This window comes from Rosa chinensis, chromosome 5 (genome assembly GCF_002994745.2).
Source record: "Rosa chinensis cultivar Old Blush chromosome 5, RchiOBHm-V2, whole genome shotgun sequence".
NCBI lineage: Eukaryota > Viridiplantae > Streptophyta > Magnoliopsida > Rosales > Rosaceae > Rosa > Rosa chinensis.
Genome location: NC_037092.1, coordinates 28273516 through 28296554, shown reverse-complemented (window position 1 = coordinate 28296554; position 23039 = coordinate 28273516). Strand labels below are relative to the sequence as shown.

The 23039-nt window shown below is 36.9% G+C and overlaps 1 long non-coding RNA gene and 1 other non-coding gene across 4 annotated transcripts; both read right to left on the bottom strand.

Annotated features, from left to right (window-relative positions):
• Positions 1-6610: 6610 nt before the first annotated feature.
• Positions 6611-9999, bottom strand: LOC112167202. 3 transcript variants are annotated; one of them, XR_005800377.1, is made up of 4 exons: positions 9595-9999; positions 8491-8542; positions 7735-7957; positions 6611-7109 (listed from the first exon to the last, which is right to left on the bottom strand). It is a non-coding gene; the product is annotated as an uncharacterized LOC112167202 (long non-coding RNA). The 3 variants fall into 3 exon arrangements; XR_005800376.1 differs by having other exon boundaries at positions 6612-7109; positions 7718-7957; XR_002923642.2 differs by lacking the exon at positions 6611-7109 and having other exon boundaries at positions 7578-7957.
• An 11963-nt stretch (positions 10000-21962) lies between these two features.
• On the bottom strand, positions 21963-22033 carry TRNAG-GCC. The gene has a single exon. It is a non-coding gene; the product is annotated as a tRNA-Gly (tRNA).
• Between the last annotated feature and the right edge of the window lie 1006 nt (positions 22034-23039).

The following is a 23039-nucleotide window of genomic DNA, read 5'->3' as shown; positions in this document are numbered from 1 at the left end:
AGAACGCATACAAACTTCCTGAAGGTTATCTGTATATTGCCGAGTTGGTTTAAGAGGAAAAGATATTAATATCAAACTTTGATTATATATATATATATATATATATATATATATATATATATCAATTGGTATTGAAAAGGAAAAAACAAAAACGGAAGGAAAAGAATCTGGAAGTTGTAATCAAAGTATCAAACTATAGTGTTCTTATATATAATTGATGCTCTGAGATTACATATACCAAATTCAAAGTTATACGTAGTATGTGTGTATATATTGGTTGGCTTTGAAACTGATTTGACCATAATTGTTTATACATAAGTTCGACTCTGCAAAAGGTTTATATACTTGAAACATTGCATCTGTTGTGTGTTTTGACGTTGTATTTTGTTCTCACAGTGTGCTTGCTATATATCTAATCTCTCTCTTGTTCTTAGTATATAAACATGACAAACTTAGATCAAGAGGCTGTTAGTGTCAAACCTGAAAAATTTAGTGGTCAACATTTCCGTAGATGGCAAAAACAGTTAAAATATTGACTAACAGTTCTTGGGTATATTTCTGCCATTGAGGGGCATGATCAAAACAAAGCATCCCCTTCTTGGTTAACTGTCATTATAAAATTTTAAGTGCTTTGTCTGACCATCTTTATGATGTGTATCACTCTACAACATCCACAGCCAAAGAACTTTGGGATGCATTAGAAGCCGAATATGGGATTGTAGATGCCGGAGTTGATAGGTTTACGGTCTCTAACTTTAATAGTTATAAGATGGATGAAAACAAATCTTTAGATAGCCAAATCCATGAGTATCAAGAGCTTTTACGAGGAATAGAAAAGAAAGGAACCAAGTTTAGTGAAGACTTCAAAGTGTCTTGCCTTATAGATAAATTGCCTCCTCCTTGGGATGAACATGCCAAGAGCCTTAGGCATAAACAAGGAGAGTTTACCCTTCGTCAAGCTATGAATAACCTTAGAGTTGAAGAAAAACAAAGGGTAGACCAAAAGGGAAAACCTGAGAAAACACCCATTGTGAACTTAGTTGTGGGAAACAAAAACCATAATCATAACAGGACTAAATTCCACAACAGAAATCGAAGAAGCAATTTTCAGCCTAGGGGGATAAACTTTAAGAACAATAGAGCCGACCATAACAAACAGTTCCAGAAATCTAAGAATCAAGGGAGAGAAAAGATATCTTGCTTTATTTGTGGGAGGACCAACCATGTAGCAAGGAATTGCTTCTACAAGAGGACCGAGGAGAACAAGTCTCAAGCAAATTAGAATGGTCCAAAATCTCAAGTGAATATGCTAATGGAGCAAGAGTCCTCTCAACCATTATTCAAGTGATCCTTCTGTCAATTTTACTTATGAAAGTAAAACTTGGTGGTTTGATTCTGGAACTAACATACATGTTTGTCTTGACCGTGATTATTTTAAAACTTACCAGAAATCAAGTGGAGGACGTGTAACTGGTTTCAACATTAACTCGGTCGCACAAGTTTATGGAATTGGAGATGTAGACTTGAAGATGACATTTGGAAAAGTCTTAAGCCTAAAGAATGTGCGACACATACCGACAGCTTACAAGAATTTAGTTAGTGGCTCTGCTTTAGCGGAACAAGGATATAGAGTTGTATTAGAATCGAATAAGGTTGTAGTAACCAAAAATAATGTATTTATTGGTAAAGGTTTTGTTTGTGAATGATTATTTAAGTTAAATTTATCTCAAGATATTGTTACTTCTCAAATTCTGAATGTTGAAACTAATAATGTTTAATTGGCATGGAAGATTGGGACACATAAACTTAAGGAAAATTAAGAAGATGATGGATCTGAATCTAGTTCCCAAATCAACCTTAGACCTGGAACACAAATGTGAAATTTGTGTGCAAGCTAAGCAACCCAAGAAGCCTTTTAAGTCTGTTGTTAGAACAACACAAGTCCTAGAGCTTAGTGACGTTTGTGATTCAAATAGGCCACCTACTAGAGCTGGAAATAAATATTTTGTGGCCTTTATTGATGATTGCTCTAAGTATTGTCATGTCTATTTGATTAAAACAAAGGATGAAGTATTTAGCAAATTTAAAATTTATAAGACTGAAGTAGAGAATCAATTAGAAAAGAAGGTTAAACGTTTAAGGTCTGATAGAGGTGGTGAATATATATACTTTGAATGATCTAAGTGACTTTTGTGAAGAGCACGGAATAATACATGAGGTAACACCACCCTATTCTCCACAATCTAACGGAGTTGCCGAAAGGAAAAACCGAACATTATTAGATATGGTGAATGCAATGCTTTTGAGTGCTGGTCTACCTGAAAACTTGTGGGGCGAAGCATTACTAACAGCTTGTTTTATATTAAATAGAGTCATTGTTAAAAACAACAATGAAATCTCTTATGAAGTTTGGAAGAAGAGAACTTCAAATCTTGGAAGTGTGGGGGTGTTTAGCCAAGGTTACAATTCCTGATCCTAAAAGAAAGAAAATTGGACCCAAAACTGTAGATACTGTATTCTTAGGCTATGCTCACCATAGTAGTGCTAACAGATTTTTAGTGATAAATTCTGAGGTTAGTGAAATTTCCAATAACACTATACTTGAATGTAGGGATGCAACCTACTTTGAAGATATTTTCCCTTTCAAGTCTAGAATCGCAAATAAAATAGGAGATAGAGCCATTACTAATATTGATAAAGTTTCTGCTAGTACAAGTAATCACATGATTGTTGAATTAGAACCTTTAAAAGAACTTAGAAGAACTAAAAGAATGAGAAAAGGGAGATGATTTTGTAGTATTCCATATTGAGGGTGATCCAACTACATACAAAGAAGCTATGGCTTCTGCAGATGCTCAATTCTGGAAAGAAGCAATACATAGTGAGGTTGAGTCTATTTTACAAAATCACACTTGGGAACTAACCAACTTACCTCCTGGAACTAAACCGATTGGTTGCAAATGGGTCTTTAGGAAAAAGCTGAAACCTAATGGTAGTGTAGATAAATATAAGGCTAGACTAGTAGCCAAGGGTTTCACACAAAAGAAAGGTATAGATTATTTTCACACATACTCACCTGTGTCTAGTATCACTACCATTAGAATTCTTATAGCTTTAGCATCCATACATAATTTAGTAATTCACCAAATGGATGTAAAAACTGCATTTTTAAATGGAGATTTAGATGAGGAGATATATATGGAGCAACCTAAGGGATTTATTGTCAAAGGTCAAGAACACAAAGTCTGCAAATTAATTAAGTCCCTTTATGGTCTTAAGCAAGCTCCAATACAATGACATGAATAGTTTGACAAAGTCATTTTAGATTATGATTTTAAAATCAATGAACATGATAAATGTGTCTACTATAAAGAATGTGATGGCCGGAGAGTGTGTAATATTATGTTTATATGTTGATGACATTCTGTTGTTTGGAACAAGTCTAGAAATTGTGGAAAATGTGAAAATCTACTTATCAAAGAAATTTGATATGAAAGATTTAGGTGAAGCTAACATAATCCTTGGAATGAAATTAGAGAAAACTTCTCTAGGCTTTACTTTAAATCAGGCTAGTGCAATTGAAAAGATGCTAAAGAAATTTAATTATTATACTTGCAAGTCTGTTTCAACACCTTATGATCCTAACTTAGTTTTAAAGAAAAATATGGGAGAACCTGTGTCTCAACTAAAATACTCACAAATGATTGGATCTTTGATGTACATAGCAAATAAGACCAGACCTGATATATCTTTTGCTATTGGTAGATTAAGTAGATATACTCACAACCCAAGTAAGGATAATTGGATTGCTTTAGAAAGAGTCTTTAAGTATCTGAGAGGTACTTTAAATTTTTCTATTTGCTATAAAAGATTTCCTTGTGTAGTAGAAGGGTATACTGATGCCAATTGGATCTCTGATAGCTCGGATGTAAAATCCACTTCAGGATATGTTTTTTTATTAGGAGGGGCTGTCATATCTTGGGGATCCAAGAAACAAACTATAATTACTAGAAGTACTATGGAATCTGAACTTGTAGCACTTGATATTGCATGTACTGAGGCTGAATGGATAAAAGATTTCCTACTTGAGATACCCTTGATTAGAAAGCCTATTCCAGCTATTTCTATCCATTGTGACAACAAGGCTGTGATAGAGTTAGTAAAGCAAACACATTCTAATAAAAAAATGAATAGACATATAGATGTTAGGTACAAATCTGTAAAAAGTCTATTAAACAAAGAAGTTGTATCTTTAGACTTTGTAAAATCAGAAAAGAACATTGCTGATCAGTTGACCAAAGGTCTATCTAGGAGTGTAGTCCTAGATTTGTCGAGGGGGATGTGTTTAAGCCCATAAGGAAGTCACCTAGGGAAGCAACCCAACCTCTGTGATTGGAGATCCCATGAAAGAGGTTCAATAGGTAGAAACAATCTATATTGCGTGACTTAAAATTCCAGTACAAAAAGATAAAAGGAGAGGGGAAAAAAAAACTCTCTTGCTCATCCCTATGACATTAGTATTGTTGACATGTGAAATTAAGGAAAGGTTATACCTTGAATGAGTTTCGAGGCGGGCATACCCCCGCGGGGTACAAGTCACATGTATTCTTGGAGAACTCACCTAAGTGAGAGTAGTTGTGAGGCCGCAACTATGAGAGATGGGCTGCTCTCTATTAACTCTCATGATAATCAAGATAGAGCGCATGGCCATAAATAGCGCTAACCCGCGCCAAGTGTATGTATCGATATCATGTGTGTGACAATGTATAGTTTGACTATAAGGGGTCTAGTTCAAGACATTTAGGCCACATTTGGTTCACGGAAAGGAAGCATCAGGAAATGAAACTTATTCCTTTCCTGCGTTTGGGATGCAAAAGGAAAAGAAATCGTTTCCTGAAGGAAAGGAAAATAAGGGGGAAAGTGGTTCCTTCCAAATCTCAAATGAATCACTTTCCCCCCTTCTTTCCTTGCATTTATTACTTACAACATATTATTTTATTACATTATTTACAAACTTTTTAACAACTTTTCTGATAACTTTCCTTACGTTACCAAACATTGGAATGAAAAGTTGTTGCCATGGGAAAGACAAAGGAATTACTTTTCTTTCCGTGAAGCAAACGAGGCTTTATAGTTCACTATGATTCCTTCAAATGAAAGTTGTTTACACTAAGTGTAGGTTCAAGTCCGGAAGACACCTACATCTTTCACATGGTATAAAAGTTGCCCAAGAAATTCCTTCTTTTAATCTGCCCATATCTTTGAGTTTTTGAAGTTTTGAATCTTGTGGGGGATTGTTGGTTTTATTTTATTTTCTTTTACATTTAAAGATTCAAAACTTTTATTATTAATATTATTTTAAATAATATCAAAAGTTATCTGTTTTTGGTTTTTCAAGAGTCATGTTCTTTTGAAGAGGCATGAAGAGTTTATATAAACCTGAACTTTTCAGACAAGGAAAGGACGCAGAATACCTCTCTTCCTTTCCCTATTCTTCATCTTCTTCTATTATCAAAACTTTCTTCTATACCAATTCATATTCTCCATTCTTGGGTAATCGATAAAAGCTTGGCATCCCGTCTACTGTGAACGTGCGAAGCGGATTAGACAACCTGTGAGGAATAAGGGTTGTATCTTGGAGTTTGTAGACGACCGCCAACACCTGCACGAGGGGAGGCGCCTACGGCTTTAGAACAGCAACTGTCATGCCTCTTTTGTTCTCACAGGCCAGATTTCTCTAACCCTTTTCCTTCCTCTTATTTATGATTGAGTTCTCTATTTGATTGATTTGGTTTAGTGGTTTAGTAGACTTAGCACTGCATTTCCAACACATTCCTCCCTGCTTCCTCCGAACTTGATCTCATCTAACCCAAAATTTTGTAAATATGGGGGGGGGGGGGGGGGAAGAGTTATTTTATTTTTTTTAATAAAAAGAATTTATTTATATTTCAATTATCCCATCATTAATGGAGCTATGAGAACCGTTTGATGTTATTAAATCTAAAGGCTAATTACAGATGTAAAAAATTGTGTCAAAAAAGTGTCCCTTATCCTTATATTTATATATATATGTTAGAATAATAAAGCATCAAAAATATGCCCAAAGCACTATAAACTCGAATTGGGAGATTAAGAAAAACAATTTATTTGCTAAAATGTGAAATTCAAGTGAGGCCATAATTTTTTTTTTTTTTGGATCTCAGACCTATAGAATCTCAGGACCAGCTTTGGACAAAAGTTTCCAACCAAAGCACAAACTTCATGTAGGTTTTGCCACAAAGAATAAGAATGTGACGTCAGTGATTCATCTTCATCGATCAAAAGCATTGACTGAGGAACCTCTACGTAAACTGCATCCTATATGCTGTAATTGTTTCTCAAATCAATCGGATGATACATTCATATGGGATGTCAGCCAACATATGCTGCTAAGAAGAGTCATGTCGCAGTTTAATCCTTTTTAGTTCCTTTAACTATATATTCATCTCAACATAATCAAGATCAAAATGCTTTGCAAAGACCTTAATGGACGATATTCCTGAAAACATATTCAAATAATTAATGATGCATTGAGAAGGAAAAAGTGTACTGGAAAAACATATATGCTGTTCTTGGTGGAATGTGAAGCTTCGAGTAAACTGAATCAAGATCAAGCAACAGATATTCTTCTTCATCCTCACGTTCATTGCGCACAGAGCTAACTTTCAATCGTTTGAAAGAAGAAAATCGATTATCTCATAAGGGAAACTTATCTTTTCCATTAATCCTCACAATATTAATGGTGGGATATATATTAACTCTATGTAAATAATCCATCCACTTCCTTCTATTAAACTTGGATACATTTGTTGAGATGCATTTAATTAGCTATTGTAGGTTTGGGCAGTAGCTAAATTAGCTTTGGGCTTGTTTATGATCATCACACACAGGGCTGCAATGGTACCGTTCAGGCGTTCAATTTTACCTAACCACAAACTTCCTTTCATTGCAGCCAGCGAGAAAGCGCGGGAAATTCAAAATTCCCTATTAATTTATCAGGGCAGAAAAAGTCCAAAACAGTGAGTGAACATCACGTCCCAGAGAGCGTTTGGGTCGTTGAAAATCCGCAACTGCGTCGCCGGAAAAGCAATAAAACAAATCATTACTACAGCTTATTCAATATTTGTTGGCCGGAAAAGAAATATTATGTTCAGAAAATCAGAAACCCATACATGTCATTCTGCCAGCCAAGTGAAAAGGAGAAATATGCAATTAAAAAAAAAAACAAAAACAAAAAATGGAACACTCAGCTATTAGATTAACATGCAATTTATCCTTCTTTAAACTTTTGAGGATTTGATGGCAGTACTGGCATTGGTGGGGTGGTTATGGGGTTTATGGTGGTGGCCATGGCAGGTGTGCGGCAGTGATGAGAATGGAGGTAAGAAACATGCAAGTTATCTAAACATGCAAGTCTTATTCTGAAACTTGGAAATCCCTTTCAAAGTTTCCCGAACTGCCAAATCTCAATATAATCTGATGCGCATAAAAGCTTTTCAAATTTCCAATCAACATTAAGCACTGCGAATTGAATAGCATTTCTACACATTTAGAAGCACCATTAATTTCTCATAAGTTGAATTGAAGGGTAGTTTTAAATACTTTTAATCTTGTTAGAAGATACATTTATAAGGGAATGATGCAAATAAGCTAGTAACATCAACAGCTTCATTTATACCTCTCATAGTCTCGTACCATTTCAATCTCGGAGTTGCTACAAAACTTCTACAAATTTACTTGCTGAGTCGGTGCAAATGTAGTATTAGAGTCAAAATCTGGTGCCAATCTGAATTTAAGAATCCTATGAGTGCAGCCAAGTGGTTTTGCTTGCTTGAAGATTGGTTTTGATCAACTATGCATTTGCCAGCAAAAGAGTTTGCTTCTGATGGTCCTTTTTCTTCATGAACAACAGGGACAACTGCAAATAGAACTTGCATTAGTATACACAAGTGCTGATCAGAGCTCAACTCTACTATTGCAGGCAGATACGAGAAACATTGTAAGAAACAATGACAACCGACCAGCAATTCTAAGTTTTTTTTTTCTTGTAATATTTTGATTGAATGAGAACTTCAGCAATTAATGTAAATGATGAAGAGGAGGAAACAGGTTATGACATGTTGTTTGTTAACCGCTTCACAGAACAGTAAGAATATCTATTAACAGACAATGAAAGTGGAACCTAAGGTTTATGTATCAAAAATCAAGATCATCTCTCCATATTACAGTCCATAAGATCGTTATAATAAAAAAAAAGGTAGAAGAACCATGAAAGTCTATCACCAGGTAACTAAAAACCTTCATACGACCCTTCAATACTAGAACGGAATCTGAATAAAACCTGATGGATTTTCTGACATTACTCTGATCTAGATTGTCTTAGGAAACTTGAATTTTGTCAGAGGCAATTTCTTTCAGGTGTGTGCTGAGTGGGATGAAAATGAGATTTACCTTCTTCTTTGAATAAAAGGCATGTCCCAATCGCCTCATCCCATTTTCCAATCTGCGAGAGAATAAGAATTTGTTAAAGGAGATTGTCAGCCCACTTCAAAATTTATGCCATTCCACTCATTAGAAATTCATCCTGCTCTTCCGAGCATAGCATGCTAAGCACCAATAACAGTTAATGCACCATCCCACACGACTCAAAAAGAGAATATCAAAGTGTGATATTAACCTATAAACTACTGTCCAACTGCCATGAACATTTCAAATGAAAGAATGAACCATCAATATCTGATCAAGGTATATAAAGCAATAGATATCACATCTTCTGTGATTCTAATATTTGCAAATGTATAGGTAATAAATTACAATGACCTGATGCCATCCAATATTCCAGTGTCATTCACCATACTAGCGATTATTCCAAAAAATAGTCCGATATGTTTCTATCATTTTTTAAGTCCTTCTCAATACTTAAAAGACGTGCCAAGATATGACAACCATTCTAATTGCAAACATAGTTTGTCGCCTCTTTTTCCACTGAAAACCAGTGTTGGATAACTTACATTAATCCTCATCCTTTGTCACTCTTACTTTACTCCCCCAGTAACCAACAGACAAAAAAAAGACCACCAGTAAAGCCCTTCAGAATCGAATTTAATCCAGGTTTTTGTAGGGTTTAAACTCACCAACTTAAATTTGTCATCTAGAATCAATGCTGGATTCATTGTGTCCAACCCCGAAAATCAAGACACATTTGAACATTAAAATGGCATTACAAAAAGTTCAGATGCTGAAATTAACATATAACAGAACGAGGTACTGAAAAAGGAAGAAGATCATAAGAACATATGGTGCATTTGGTGGAATCTAAAGCTGGGAGTAAACAGAATCAAGATCAAGCAAATAAGCAATACATATTCATCTTCTTCCTGATGTTCACTGAACATTATCTCCCTCCATAGAGTATGTATACTATGTTGGATCCCGGACACATTGAAAGCATAAAAAGCATAAAAGCACTAACCAATTTCAATTGCTTAATTAATATAGAGAATGAAAGTTACAAAATTAATAAATTTAAGCATGCACCAACAGCTAAACCCTCACCCTGTATCAGTTTGTGAAGTAAATTGAACTGGGTCTTTGGTCTCAAACTCTCAATCCGGAATTTCATATTAACGGTGCTGAAAAATCTGGACCGCCTCACCGTGAGGAACTCCGACTGGGTAAACCCTCACAGAAGCCTCCGTCACCATTGCTTTATCGACGTCGAACAGCCACCGCTCCGAGTGGGTCGACCGCGATCTTCCTCCAATTTCTCCGATCAAAACCTTTGAGAGGCTCTAGCTTTTGTGGAGGAGGACCCGCTCCCTCCGGTGGTGTCAGAACTCAGACTCCCACTTCCACTCCCTTCCTTCTCTCACCTCACTGACTCACTCTCTCTCTCTCTCTCTCTCTCTCTCTCTCTCTCTCGGTCCTCTGTGTGCCTCTTTCTCACCTCACCCCTCTATCTTTCTCTCTATCTAAGGGGAAACGGGGCGTGGCACCCAAAACCAAAGAGTAAAATATTGAATATCGAGGAAATATCGATAGTCTGGGAAATGAAAATTTTGATTCAAGTAAATTTTCAAAAAAAATGATGGAAATTTAAAAAGTAACATGGAAATCATTAATAAATTTTCATGAAATGTTTACATAATCAGTTACCTATAATATTTCAAAAAAAGTGTTTGATGAATTTAATTGTATAATGATTGTAGTAATTTGGAGTATAATAAGATACACTGAAATGACAAACATATGAAATTCTACATGAGAATTCTCAAAAATGATTTAAATAGGAGATTAGGAGAGTTTTTTTTTTTTGGATTGAAAGAGATTAGGAGAGTTCATTATTGATTATAATAATATTTTACAATTAAATACATCTATTAAAAAAATAAATCGGTCTTCAAATAAATAGAAAAGAAGTAGAAAATGGTCCATTGAAATATATAGAATTTTTTTTTTTAAATATAGCCAAATGTTTACTAGTTAGCAAATTAGATAATTAGAAGATTTATAAGCATGAAGGGAAAAGATACAAAGAGCAATACATGACCCTATAAATTTTTAAAGTTTTCCTCTTTAGATGTTATCAGTTATTCAGATTGGATAACGACAAGGGTTAGTTTTCACGAGCCACATATCGCGAGATGTGGCGATAATCTCGGAATTTCTCGAAAATTATGAATATTTCCGGAAATATCGTGAAAATTTCGAATATTTCCATAAATATTGCGAAATTTCAAAAATTTCTCCCGATATTCTCTTGGTAAGTCAAAAATATATCAAGACCCTAAAAAAACGGAAATATCGCAGAAATTTCGAGGATATTATTGATTTTTCAGTCCTTGCCCAAAACGAAATACAGTATAGTAAAACGAAATACAGTATTATTCAAAAAACAAAAAAAAACAAAATACAGTATAGTGAATGCAAATGTAATAAGTGAAATGAAATGCAAATGTAAGTGAGACCATACGAGGGTATAAAACGACATGGATATGAAGTCAAAACGACAACACTTTCGATTATGAAATTCAAACCTGCGCATGAGTGCTAAGCTCTTCACGGGAGAAACCCGTCTCGTTGCCTCGAAGCCTCTCCTCATCTTTCCTACCTATATAAACTCCCTCATTTCACCAACCTAACAAATCAGAGCCACAGAAACCCTCCCTCTTGTAGCCTTCTCAAATTCCCTCTCTCTCTCTCTCTCTCGCTCTCCCTTCCTGTCTGAGCTCAGGAGGAGCAATGGCGAAGAAGCATCGGAACACAAGAAAAAGCAAGGTGCATATCTTCACCTCTTAATTCTTTCTTATTGCCTCTCAATTCTTCAATCTATTAAGTCTTTGGAACTAAACACAACGTTTCTCTCTGTTTTCAGACAAAGAAGTGTCTGCACTGCGACTACCATGCGAAGGTTGTTGATCTCGCGAGTCACATCAAGTTCAGACACGAGAGTCCAAATACCAATATGACTGCAGAATTTAATAACAAAGGCAAGCCAAAGGTGTTTTTCTGTTACTTGTACTCCTTTGCCGAAAAGCTTCAGCAGCCAAGTGGATTTGGATCAGCGCAAGCTTGACAAGAAGTATTGATGGAGAGATCTGATCCTTTGGTTCATTGAAGTGATATGTGGGACTGTGCTAATGTAGGTATCTAGGAATCCTTTAACTACATGCACTTTAGTTCTATGTGTTGATCTAGTAATCTGGTACTTCTTATAGTATGATCTGAATATTGATTTAGTTGGAATATCATGTAGAAAAGTAAAGAGCCATATAGAGGCTGAAGCTAAACATATCATTTTCTAGTATCAAATTCAACAATATTAGTCGAGATTGTCGAATTATTGTACTGGTGATGCAAGGGAAACACTTACCAAAATGTCTATTTCTAGTGGATTTCGTAAAGGCATATGTCCTTACCTCTTTGGTACAAATATGGTTTGGCTGCCTCTAACTCCTCTCATTGTTTGGAAAGAAACGTTCCAACCAAAGCTTCTATCCATGGACATGTTGGATTTCATGACGGCGTATGTCCTTACCTCTTTGGTACGAATATGGTTTGGCTACCTCTACCTCCTCCCATCGTTTGGACATCAATACATTTATCTAAAACATTGGCTGAGGAACCTCAACATGAACTGCGCTTTTCCACTGCATTTGATGGATTGTGTTTTTTTGAAACGTTAGTTTTCCATCAACTCTATTATATATAACCAAATCATGGTTTCTTTTACGAGATTGTAAACTTTTTTGTTTGGTTGGTTGATGAACATATCAAATATGAAGGAATTGTAGCTCAAGTTTTCTACAAGTGTGAACAAAATCTGCCCTAATTTTTTATTTGGTTGGTTGGTTGATGAACGTACATATGAGATGTGAAAGAATTTAAGTTCAAGTTGTCCATGCAGATGGACCAAATTCCCACTCTTACAACTTATTTTGTGTATAAAATTAAATTGGATATACAACTTACTAGATCGAAAGAAAAGAAAAATAAAGGCTAGCTGAGTATCTTCCAACTTTCATAAAAGTTGAAGAAAAAGGATCGATCATCATTAAGAAAACTTATCTCTTCCAATCATCACTTTGTAATTAAAATTAAAATTTCTTCGTTGAAATTGTAATTAAATTTTTTTTTCTCATTGGAATTATTTTCTGGTGTTGCTCAAACCCGAGAACGCTTTTCACTATGATGATGATGTGAACTTGTAACGACAATGATAATGATGTGAATTTGAAACGACAATGATGTGAACTTGAAACGACAACACTGTGATGATGAAATTCAAAAATGAAAACCTGCACATGGGTGTGAAACTCTTCAATATTTTCGCGGGAGAGGTCGTTTTATGGCCTCGAAGAAAATCCCACTGCCAAGCATCTCCTCATCCTCTCTAGTTATATAAACACCCTCATTTCACCAACTTACCAAACCATAGCTAGAGAAACCCTCCCTCTCTGAGCTCAGCAGCAATGACCAAGAAGCATTGGAACAGAATCCGAAGTGAGGTATACATCTTCGCCTCTCAATTCTTCATTACTACCTCTTCATTCTTTAATCCAGCCTCTCAATTCTTCAGTCTAGACTCTTAGTTCTTCATTTAAATAGTCTATGAAGTGTTGGAACTAAGCACAATGTTTTTATTTGATTTTAGACAAAAAAAAATGGCTGCACTGCAACTACCAAGCAAAGCTAGTCGATCTCGCAAACCACATCAGATTAAACATGAGAATGCAAATGCAAAGCTGACTGGAGAATTTGATGATGAAGGGAAGCCAAAAGTGTTTTTCTGTGTTGATTGCACTCCATGGCCTAAAGGCTTCAGCAACCAATCCAATTTGGATCAATACAAGCTGGATAAGAAGCATTGATGAAAAGCAGAAGAGAGATATGATCCTTAGTTTGTTGAAATGATCGGTGTGACTTTGTTAATGTAGATATCGAGACATGGTTTAACTACGCTTTAGTTATACTAGCTTCATACATGCATGGTGCATGTTTGGAAGGGAAGAAGAATGTAAAAGTTTCTTTGTCACCACTTTTTCAGTTTTTATTTCATGTATTTTTTTTTTTTACCATGATAATCGTTTTTAATGATTTTTGTCATAATGGGTATTATAGTCAATCAATAATTTGGTGAAGCTTTTGGCTTGGCTTTATAGTTGGGAAAGAAAATGGGCTTTATAAGAGCTATCGGAAAAATTTTAAATGGGTCTCAACTTTTGGGAAAACTTAAGGGGAAATTAGTACTTTTGGGTAATTTACCAAAATGATATTTGTTGGCTGTTGCAGGCTTTATAATGAACTGGTTTTGCAGTTTGATCTGTTGCAAGCTTAATGAAAATGTTATTGAAACAGATTAGGCTTAAACATGAGAATGCAAATGCAAAGCTAACTGGAGAATTTGATGATAAAGGGAAGCCCAAACTGTATTTTTGTGCTACATGCACTCCATGGCCTAAAGGCTTCAACAACCAAGTAAGTTTGGATCAATACATGCAAGTTGGATAAGAAACATAGATGAAGAGCAAAAGAGATATCTGATCCTTAGTTTGTTGAAATGATCTGTGTGACTTTGTTAATCTAGGTATCAAGGCATACTTTAACTATGCTTTAGTTCTACTATACCCTCATGCTCGTGTGATGCATGTTGTGAAAGGAACAAGAACGTAAAAGTTTTTTTGCTACTATTTTTTCAATTTTTTATATTATGTATTTTTCTTCCCTGATAAGCATTTAAATGATTTTCATCAAAAAATGTATTATAGGCAATCCACAATTTGGTGAAGATTTTGGCTTGGCTTTATAGTTGGGAAAGAATATAAGCTTTATAAGAGCTGAACGGGTCTCAACTGCTGGTAAAAACTTGAGAGTAATTTACCTAAACGAAATATATTAAATGAAAATGTAATTGAAATGAACTGCAAATGCAAATAAGACTATACGAGGGTCCAAAACGACAATGATGTGAACTTGAAATGACAACACTATGATCATGAAATTCAAAAATGAAGCAAATCGCACCCGAAGCCTCTCCTCATCTTCTCTAGCTATTTAAACACTCTCATTTCACTAACTTAGCAAGCCCCTCATTCTTTGCTTATGAAACTTTTATGCTTTCCTTCCAATTCATGTCTAACTAATTTTTTATAGTTAGGGGCTATTGAAGCCTCGATCATGATTGTAATACTAAATTATGAATTTTAGTTAGTTTTATTTATCAAATGGATGTGAACCTAATTTCTGGTTTTACATTGATGGATCATTTATGTGTTTTCTTTGGTGGCTAACTTAGACTGCATGTCAAGGTTTAATTGTTGTGAATGATCATTGCCTGCTCCTTGTTAAATAAGGTTCTTTTGTAGAGTAGCAAGTGTCTATGACATGTGATTAGATTCCTAGATTAATTGAGACGCGTCATACTCATGATGTACTTCTTGTGTTGTTTCGTTTTTCTAATTCTTAATGATTTCTTTGTGTGTTAAATCAAGAGATGCATCATCCTAGGTTGTATGTTAGAACTTAGAAAATAGGTTAGGTGTAGAGCGTCTCTCACCTAACATACAATAGTTTAATTCTAGCGGTGAGTTAACTTAAGCACCCTCATCCATAGATAAGTAAGACACTACAAGAGAAAATGTCATCGGCGACAACCCAAAGTTGTCGTAAAAAGTCAAAATTTCTCGCTGAATTGAAAATGTGACTACTTTGGGTTTTCGCAACCAGTTGTCACCTTATGTGTTTTACTGATTGTCAAAAGCGACGAAATTACACAGTTGTCGCTTTTTCAATATGTGACTCATTTGGTTCCTCGCATATAACAAATTGTGATACACATAAGTGTGTTACTAAAAATTATATGCGAGACTTTATATTTATTGCTATTTTTAATATATGAGACTTCGTTTACGTCGCATATTCCATATGCAGGGCTTGGATGTTTGTTGCATTTTCAATAAGCGACGCAATTTGTTCCTTACGTATGACATATAGCGAGACAAGTGAGTGCGTTACAGAATGCTATAAGCGAGACTTTATGTTTGTTACAATTTCTAATATATGAGACCTCATTTACGTTGCATATTTCGTCTGCGAGGCTTATATATTTGATCAAAAATTTATATGCGGGACTTTTTTTTGTTGCAAAAAGTAACTGCGAGGTTTCATTGTTGTTGCATATATTAATATGTGACACATATGTTTTTGTTGTAGAAACTTATAAGCGAGGCTTCTTGTTTGTCTCATATAATTTCGTCGAGGAACTAATTGTGTTGCATACTGAAAAAATGACAACCCTGTAATTTCGTCGCTTTTGACAATCAGTAAAACACATAAGGCGACAATTTGTTGCGACGACCCAAAGTCGTCGCATTTTCAATTTAGCGAGAAATTTAGACATTTTACGACAACTCCGGAGTTCTCGTATTTGCCAAGCATTTGCGACAAATTTTGAGTTGTCACAATAAAATTCCTCGCTTTTGCTATTTTCTCTTGTAGTGAGACTATGTTAAACATGACTAGATAGTATATATGATTGATTGGTAATAAATGCATTTCCTAGCTTCTGTTTCTTAACTGATTTCTCAAAGCTTAAGCAATCGTTTATTTGTTTTGTTTACTTTTATTTTTCTCATAAGCAACCCAATCAACCTTTTAAATCAGAAAGTTATGCGTGTAATTAGTTCCATAAGTCCTATGTGGGAGACTTTACTTCCTTTACTATAATTGGTATCTTTAATTTGGTGGTAGAAAGATTATAGCACCTTATACTACCTATGTACGAAGTCATGGGTTCGAGTCACCATGGGGGTAGGAGTGAAATCCTTTAATCCTCTTTGAAAAATAGAGAAGAAAAAAAATCTGGTAGTAGAAAAATTATTGGCTAAGGATCAGTCATCTAGAGTTAAAGGGAGGAAACAAAAGAAAATTCAATCATTCGGTTTCCTACGCTGAACCTTCTCAAGACCGATGAAGTACTTAGGGTCAAATGCGCTAAATTCTGTGATTATTATGTCATCAAGGCTACAATTTCAGCAAATCCAATTTCAAAAGAAAAAGATTGCATTGTTGTGGTCATACATGAGAACATGCGTCAAATGGCTTTTATTAGTTTTGATAAAGACACAACATGGACTTTCAACCAAAAAAAAAGACACAACATGGACTTACAATAGAGAAGGAATTTCAAGATATGCAATATGTTGTTTATGCATGTGTGAAAGATAAATCCAATACCGTCGATGCTTTCAACTAATTTACTTCATTATTCTGCAGCTACGTACCCAGTCATTTGACATAAGCAACATTACGAGAAGTTTTTTACCAAAAAAAAAAAAAAAAAGGTGGAAAACTATATACAATTTATCATACATTGTTATTGATTTTGTATCTCATCTCGACCAACTTTTAAGTGATGAGTTAACAAATAGTGTGAGTTTTCCAGTAGCATGTGACATGTATGAACAAATTACAAGATCTAAAAAGGCAAAAAACAAAAGTAACTTTGGATATGTATATGACAAATTTGGGTTGAAACTCGCTCGCAGAAAAGTTACCAAAGTAGTTCTCCTTTGTAGGTCTCCTAGCCTTTAGAAGGAAAAGGAAGCAATACCATAAACCGTAAGATTGAGAAAATTCCCTTTCTAACGGAGAACGCACTCCTTGGTTCTCCACATATATATAGTTACTAATCTCTGCTATTGAAGTTGCTTCATTCTGACGGTCTTATTTGGTTCCTTGAATTCCAGGAGTTTTGAGCGTGACACCAATTCCTTTTTCCGGTGGATTTCATGATGGTGTATGTGCTGATTTCTTTGGTGACAAATATGGTTTGGCTTTGCCTCCGCCTCCCATTTGATGAACAACAGTTTCCAACCAGAGCACAAAATCCATGGAGGTTTTGCCACAAAGAATAAGAATGCGACGTTGATTCATCTTCATCAAAAGCATTGGTTGTGGAACCTCAACGTGAACCGTATCCCATACGATGTAATTGTTTCTCGATCAAATAATTAACTCATGCATTCATATGAGATGTTACCAACATAGGCCGAAGTTGAAATTTTATCCTTTTTAATTCCCTCAACTTTTCATCTACATAATTGCACCATTTGTACGTTACTCTCAGTTTTGGTACTCTAGACAAATTAAGATAAAAATATTGCATTGCAAAAATGTTAAGGTTAAGGACAATACTACGATTATTACTAATATGCTCTTTATTAATTGCAATGATCGTAAAAAAACAGCACTACTTGTGGAGCAACCAAAGGGCTCCCGAAAAATCGGAGCGAGACCGAAACCTAAACCTAGGTTTCGCGAGCAGTGCGGCGGCGCTTGTTGGCTCTGATCTGCAACAGGGCGTTTCGGCGCTGCAAGAGGTACGAGGACAAGGTTTCGTCTCCGTCGTGGGTAGCGGCTGCTTTGGCCGGAGGAAAGAGGCGAAGTACAGATTTTGCTGTGGGTTTGCAAACGAGACTGTCATTTGCTTTGGTGGCATTGGGCTTGACGAGGAGGAGATCGGGGCCACGGTTTCGAGACTAGAGGACGAGCGAGGTCGAAGATTTCTGTTTGAGATCTGCGTTTGGATCGCCGGCTGAGGTTTGTGGTTCGTGCTTGAAGAACCAACCTGGTGCAACAAGTGCGGTCGTTCGCACGGGCTTTGGTGGGCGGCGAGATGGTTGCCGTGGTCTCCTGCCTGGGGAGGCCACCAAACTGAAACGGCGGTGGCGGGCAGCTTCCTGGAAGGGCCAGAGTCGGCTGCTGGGTGTGAGGGGCGTAGGGTGTGGGTAGTGGGCCTTGGGCCTCTGCCTTCCTGGGCTGCAGAGATGCAGTCTAGTGAATTGGGTCATGGTTAGCCCAATTCCCCTATATTTTTTTCACACTTGGGCCGGGTTTGTGCTTTTTGGGGGTCGTCTGTCTTGCTCTTTTGTCCTGCATCTGTTCCTAAAATGTTGCTATGGATGTACTGAATGTTGCGGCGTACACCAAAAGGATCTTAGGCGTCAAGATGTTCAGGACATTGGTTCCATTTTAGGGCTGTGTAGGATTAGGGAGTTTTTTTTTAAAATTCTGCATTTTCTTTTTCAGCAGTTCCTTTAGGATTTTAGTTTTGGTGAAGTATGAACTCTAGTTTGTTTGGATTTCCTTTGGTTTTAGTGCTCTACTGAGCTCGCATTGTAATATGAGGGGTGTTTGTACCCTTCATGCTTGACCGAGTGTGGTCGTCATGATTTCGATCAATGGATTAGTCTTCCGTTGCCCTAAAAAAAAATTGCAATGATCGTAAAAATTCACTGAAATATTGTTGTTTTTCATTCGTTACAATAATCAGTTACAAGCATTACCCATTTCAATTTTATTCAATGACCTATATCTTTAAAATAAGAAATATTTAGACAATCAAATGACTTTCGATTTGACCATACAAACATGTTTTTTATACATAAACAAATGATTCAACTAATTATTTTGTCATCAGAAATACGTGATGATTTTGAAAATCAGCATTTTGTCCTCTTTTACATATTTCCTACTTTTATGGTGCATTTGGTGCACAAGATTAGATTGGATATACAACTCCTTAGATTCAAGAAAAATAGAGGCTAGCTAACTTCTGACTTTTGTAAAAGTTGAAGGAAGAAGATCGATTATCTCATGAAGGAAACTTATCTTTTCAAACCCTCACAAAAATGGTGGGATATTAACTCTTTGTAAATAATCAATTCACTTCCCTTTATTAAACTTGGATACATTCGTTCATATGCATTTATTGGCTATTGCAGGTTTGGGCACTACTATCCTAGCTTGGGCATCTTTATTATTATCACACACTCCCTCAGAGTTTAAAAAATAAATTAAAAAGGCACTGTTCAATTCCAAGCGAGAAAGCGCGGGAATTTCGAAATTGCGTATTATATAATATAGTATACCTATCAGGGCAGAAGAAACAAAAAGTCTAAAACAGTGAACACCCACGTCCCAGAGAGCGTTTGGGTCGTTGAAAATCGACGCGCGCGCGTCGGACCACATGCCCGTTTATCACGCAAAGCAGAATCGCGTACGTGAGAGTGTGTGTGCACTGTGCAGAGAGTTCGTACAACTCTTATCTCTCTGCAAAAATTCGCGACAATAAACCCAACCATTATTACCAGCTTACTTTTTTGACGGAGAATTTGCAGGCCACAGCTGGACCTTGGTTAACAAGTTAAACCCAACCAGAAACCCATTCACCAATGAACTTGCAGTGCACCCCGAACCCAAAAACAAAAATCTGGAATATCTGTTTGTTACGTTTAATGCACCACGCCATTACTTTTCATGACCAAATTGACATCACCAACACCATTACTAACACTAACCAAATTCAGCAAAAATATATGCAGAGTGAAATGAATTAACAAAGAAAGAAAGAAAAAACTGGAAATCTGTGTGGTTCAATTGAAAATGCAAACTTCTCCAGTACTTTTTCCATCACCAAAACATGAACAGAAACTCACTAATAGGCCATGAAATCCACATAGTAATAGTAGTCGATCTAGTACCAAATGCAAATCAAGCCACACACAACATGCATTCAGGTAATTAAGAGAGATCGATCAACCAATAGACTTAATCCTAATTAAACCGGAAATTAAACAAACAGACTCAACGAAATTATTCAAGCTAAGGGATATAGTAGTACTACTCGATCAGTGCTCATGAGGATGGATAGATCTAGCTCCTTACTGGCTCCTTTTGGTGGTTTTCTTCTTGGTCTTCTTCTTCTTCTTCTTGTTGGAGGAAGAGGACTCACCAGGACCGTCCATGGCCTCCAGAAGCTTGAAGCACATGATGAGGCGCAAATAAGCATCCACAGTGGTGAACATGACCTTCTCGCTCGTCAGCCTATCGCAGTCTTCGCGGTAAAAAATTCCCCAGCGGTTGCAGTACGCCTGCCTCCGATACCAGTAAACCCTCTCCGGCTTGATGACGTCAAACTCCTTCCCGAGCACCGTCATGGTCAGCTTCTCAAAGTCGTAGCGAGCCAGGTCCAGATCGTGCCTCTGCATCCCTTTGACGGCGAGCTGGTTCAGATCCACGGCGTTTTTGATCTGGATGCCGTGCCTGGCCTCGAGCCTCTTGGCGACCTTGGCCATGCTGGTGCCGAGGACGACGACCCTAGGGTTTTGGAAGAAGGCCTTGAAGACCTTGGGCGCGTCGTCGTAGGGAAGCTCGTCGGACCACCAGGGGCGGTACTCGGGGCCAGGGAGCTCGTACATGAGGCAGTGAGAGCCGACGCAGAGGGTGAGGAGGTCGAAGGTCTGGTCGGTTTCGTCGTAGGGGCGGGAGCCGTAGAAGGGGGAGTGTTGCTCGGCGACGAGACCGACGAAGATGGAGTCGGGGATGAAGGTGGTGGGAGCGCCGGGGAGAGGAGGCTTGGTGTTGGAGGCTTTGGAGCGGAGGACCTCCTTGAGCCACTTGGAGGCGACGGCTTCGTTGTCGGTGAGGACAGTGAGGATGCGCTTAGAGTCCACATGGATGGTGAAGAGGTCGTGGAGGTACTCGGTGTAGACGCGGATGACCTCCGGCTCTGTGATCTCCTCGACTGAAACCTCGAGCACCATTTTTGCACAGCTTTTTTTCTCTGAAATCGGTTGCAGAAGAGAGAGAGTAGTACTGGTGTGGTGGTGGAATTGGCGTGACCTCCACGGGTGGTTATATAGGAAAGAAAGTGGGGCCCGCTCGACGATGAGTCACACTGTCACAGCACTGTTACCGTATCATATACTTTTTCTTCCTTTTTTTACCTCATTTTTTACCTGCTGATAGTCTCTCTTTGTATTCGAACCTTCTGGATTGGGATTTTTCTGTTTAACCGGGGATATTTTACTGAGAGTAGAGGCGTGGTTTTACAGTGGCAGAACCCTCGTGTCAAATTTGGAAAATTTTAGTTCTTAATTACGTACTCCATTGACGTTGAGAGTGCACGAAAGGAATGGATTTGTTAACCGCAGAAGTAGGTTAAACTGGTAAAAGTTACCGAGTGAGTAAGTTTTTGGTAATCAAATTACGCTTTTAGCCTTGAAGTTTTCCAAGTTTAAGAGCTGACAACTGTTTATATACCAAAAAAACTGCTACCACTTACCAGCAGGGTTTGCCACGAATTGCATAATGGCTAGAGCTAGCTCTGACCTTGACCTATATAAACAAGGAGGGCTAGGAGTGGTGGAATCTTTTTATTACTGTAAGTTGTTGAAGGTTAAATTGAACTGGGTGTTTTGGTCTCAAAGAAAAATAGAGACCAAATAAAAGCCGGAAACCGATCAAAATGCACCAACTATTATTACTTCGGGTAATATTCGAGTTCCAATTAATTAGCGGATATAAAGATAAGTCCAAAAATAAAAATAAAATGTTCTGAAAATTTAAAAGTCAAAAACATTTGCACCAGCCGGGAATCGAACCCGGGTCTGTACCGTGGCAGGGTACTATTCTACCACTAGACCACTGGTGCCGTAGTTGACAACAAAGCAAATTCAATAAACAAGTAGACAGTAATGAGCTTTAAATTGGAATAAACAAGTATACTATCATATACAGTTTAGGTTTGCCACACTGGCTTTTTGGTTCAAACGTTCACATTGGAATTCTTTTACAAGAATTGAAGAAAATGTCACATGAAATCAATGGGAATAATTTAAAGTATCTCTCTTTCTTTTTTTTTTTTTTTACATTGCACTTTTACTAAACTCGACCATGTTTAAGGAGCGAGGAAAACTGCAAATAGCTAAGGTCATGAGTGCCTCTTATTAGCACTCGCATCCACAAAGTGTTTCTTCGGGAAGTAGACGGTTTATATGAAGAAATATTTATATAAGAATGTTTTCAGCTGAAGCAGAAGTAGATTTGTGTCTTTGTGATATGAAAAGACTCCACCATAATATCGTTTTCCATAAGGTTTGGAAATACAAAATTAGAGAGGAAACGCATTAGACATTGACATTTCCATGTGGTGTGTAGAATTCATGACTTACATCGAATGTTATGATATTAAAAGACATTCACTCTAATCAAAATCATTCGTAACTTCTAACCTCTTTTCATTCTTACTATTTTCAAAAGTATCCATTCACTCTTTTATTGAGTGATAGTTCATTTTTATTCTATAGATATTCAAGTGATCAGTTGCATAAGACCAAATCTTTACCACCTAAATTCTGTTCTTCCACTATTTTTCTATAAGTTAGTATTTAATTCTTCTCTTTTAAATTGAAATGGTCCTTGGAAACATTATTAACAAAGGCAATTGTGTATTTCAAAAACAGAGAAGACGCTTTAAATTTTCAGAAATTCCTTACCTTCTCTACTAACCCTAATGAACGAGCACGTTACACATCCTCCAATGGCAGGCCCCTTCTCTGCAATGCATGCAGACAAGGCCTAGATCTTACCGGAAAAAGGAAACCACTCCTTCCTACAGTGTTCCAGCCTAGTTATATTTCCGGTAAAACTACAGCTAC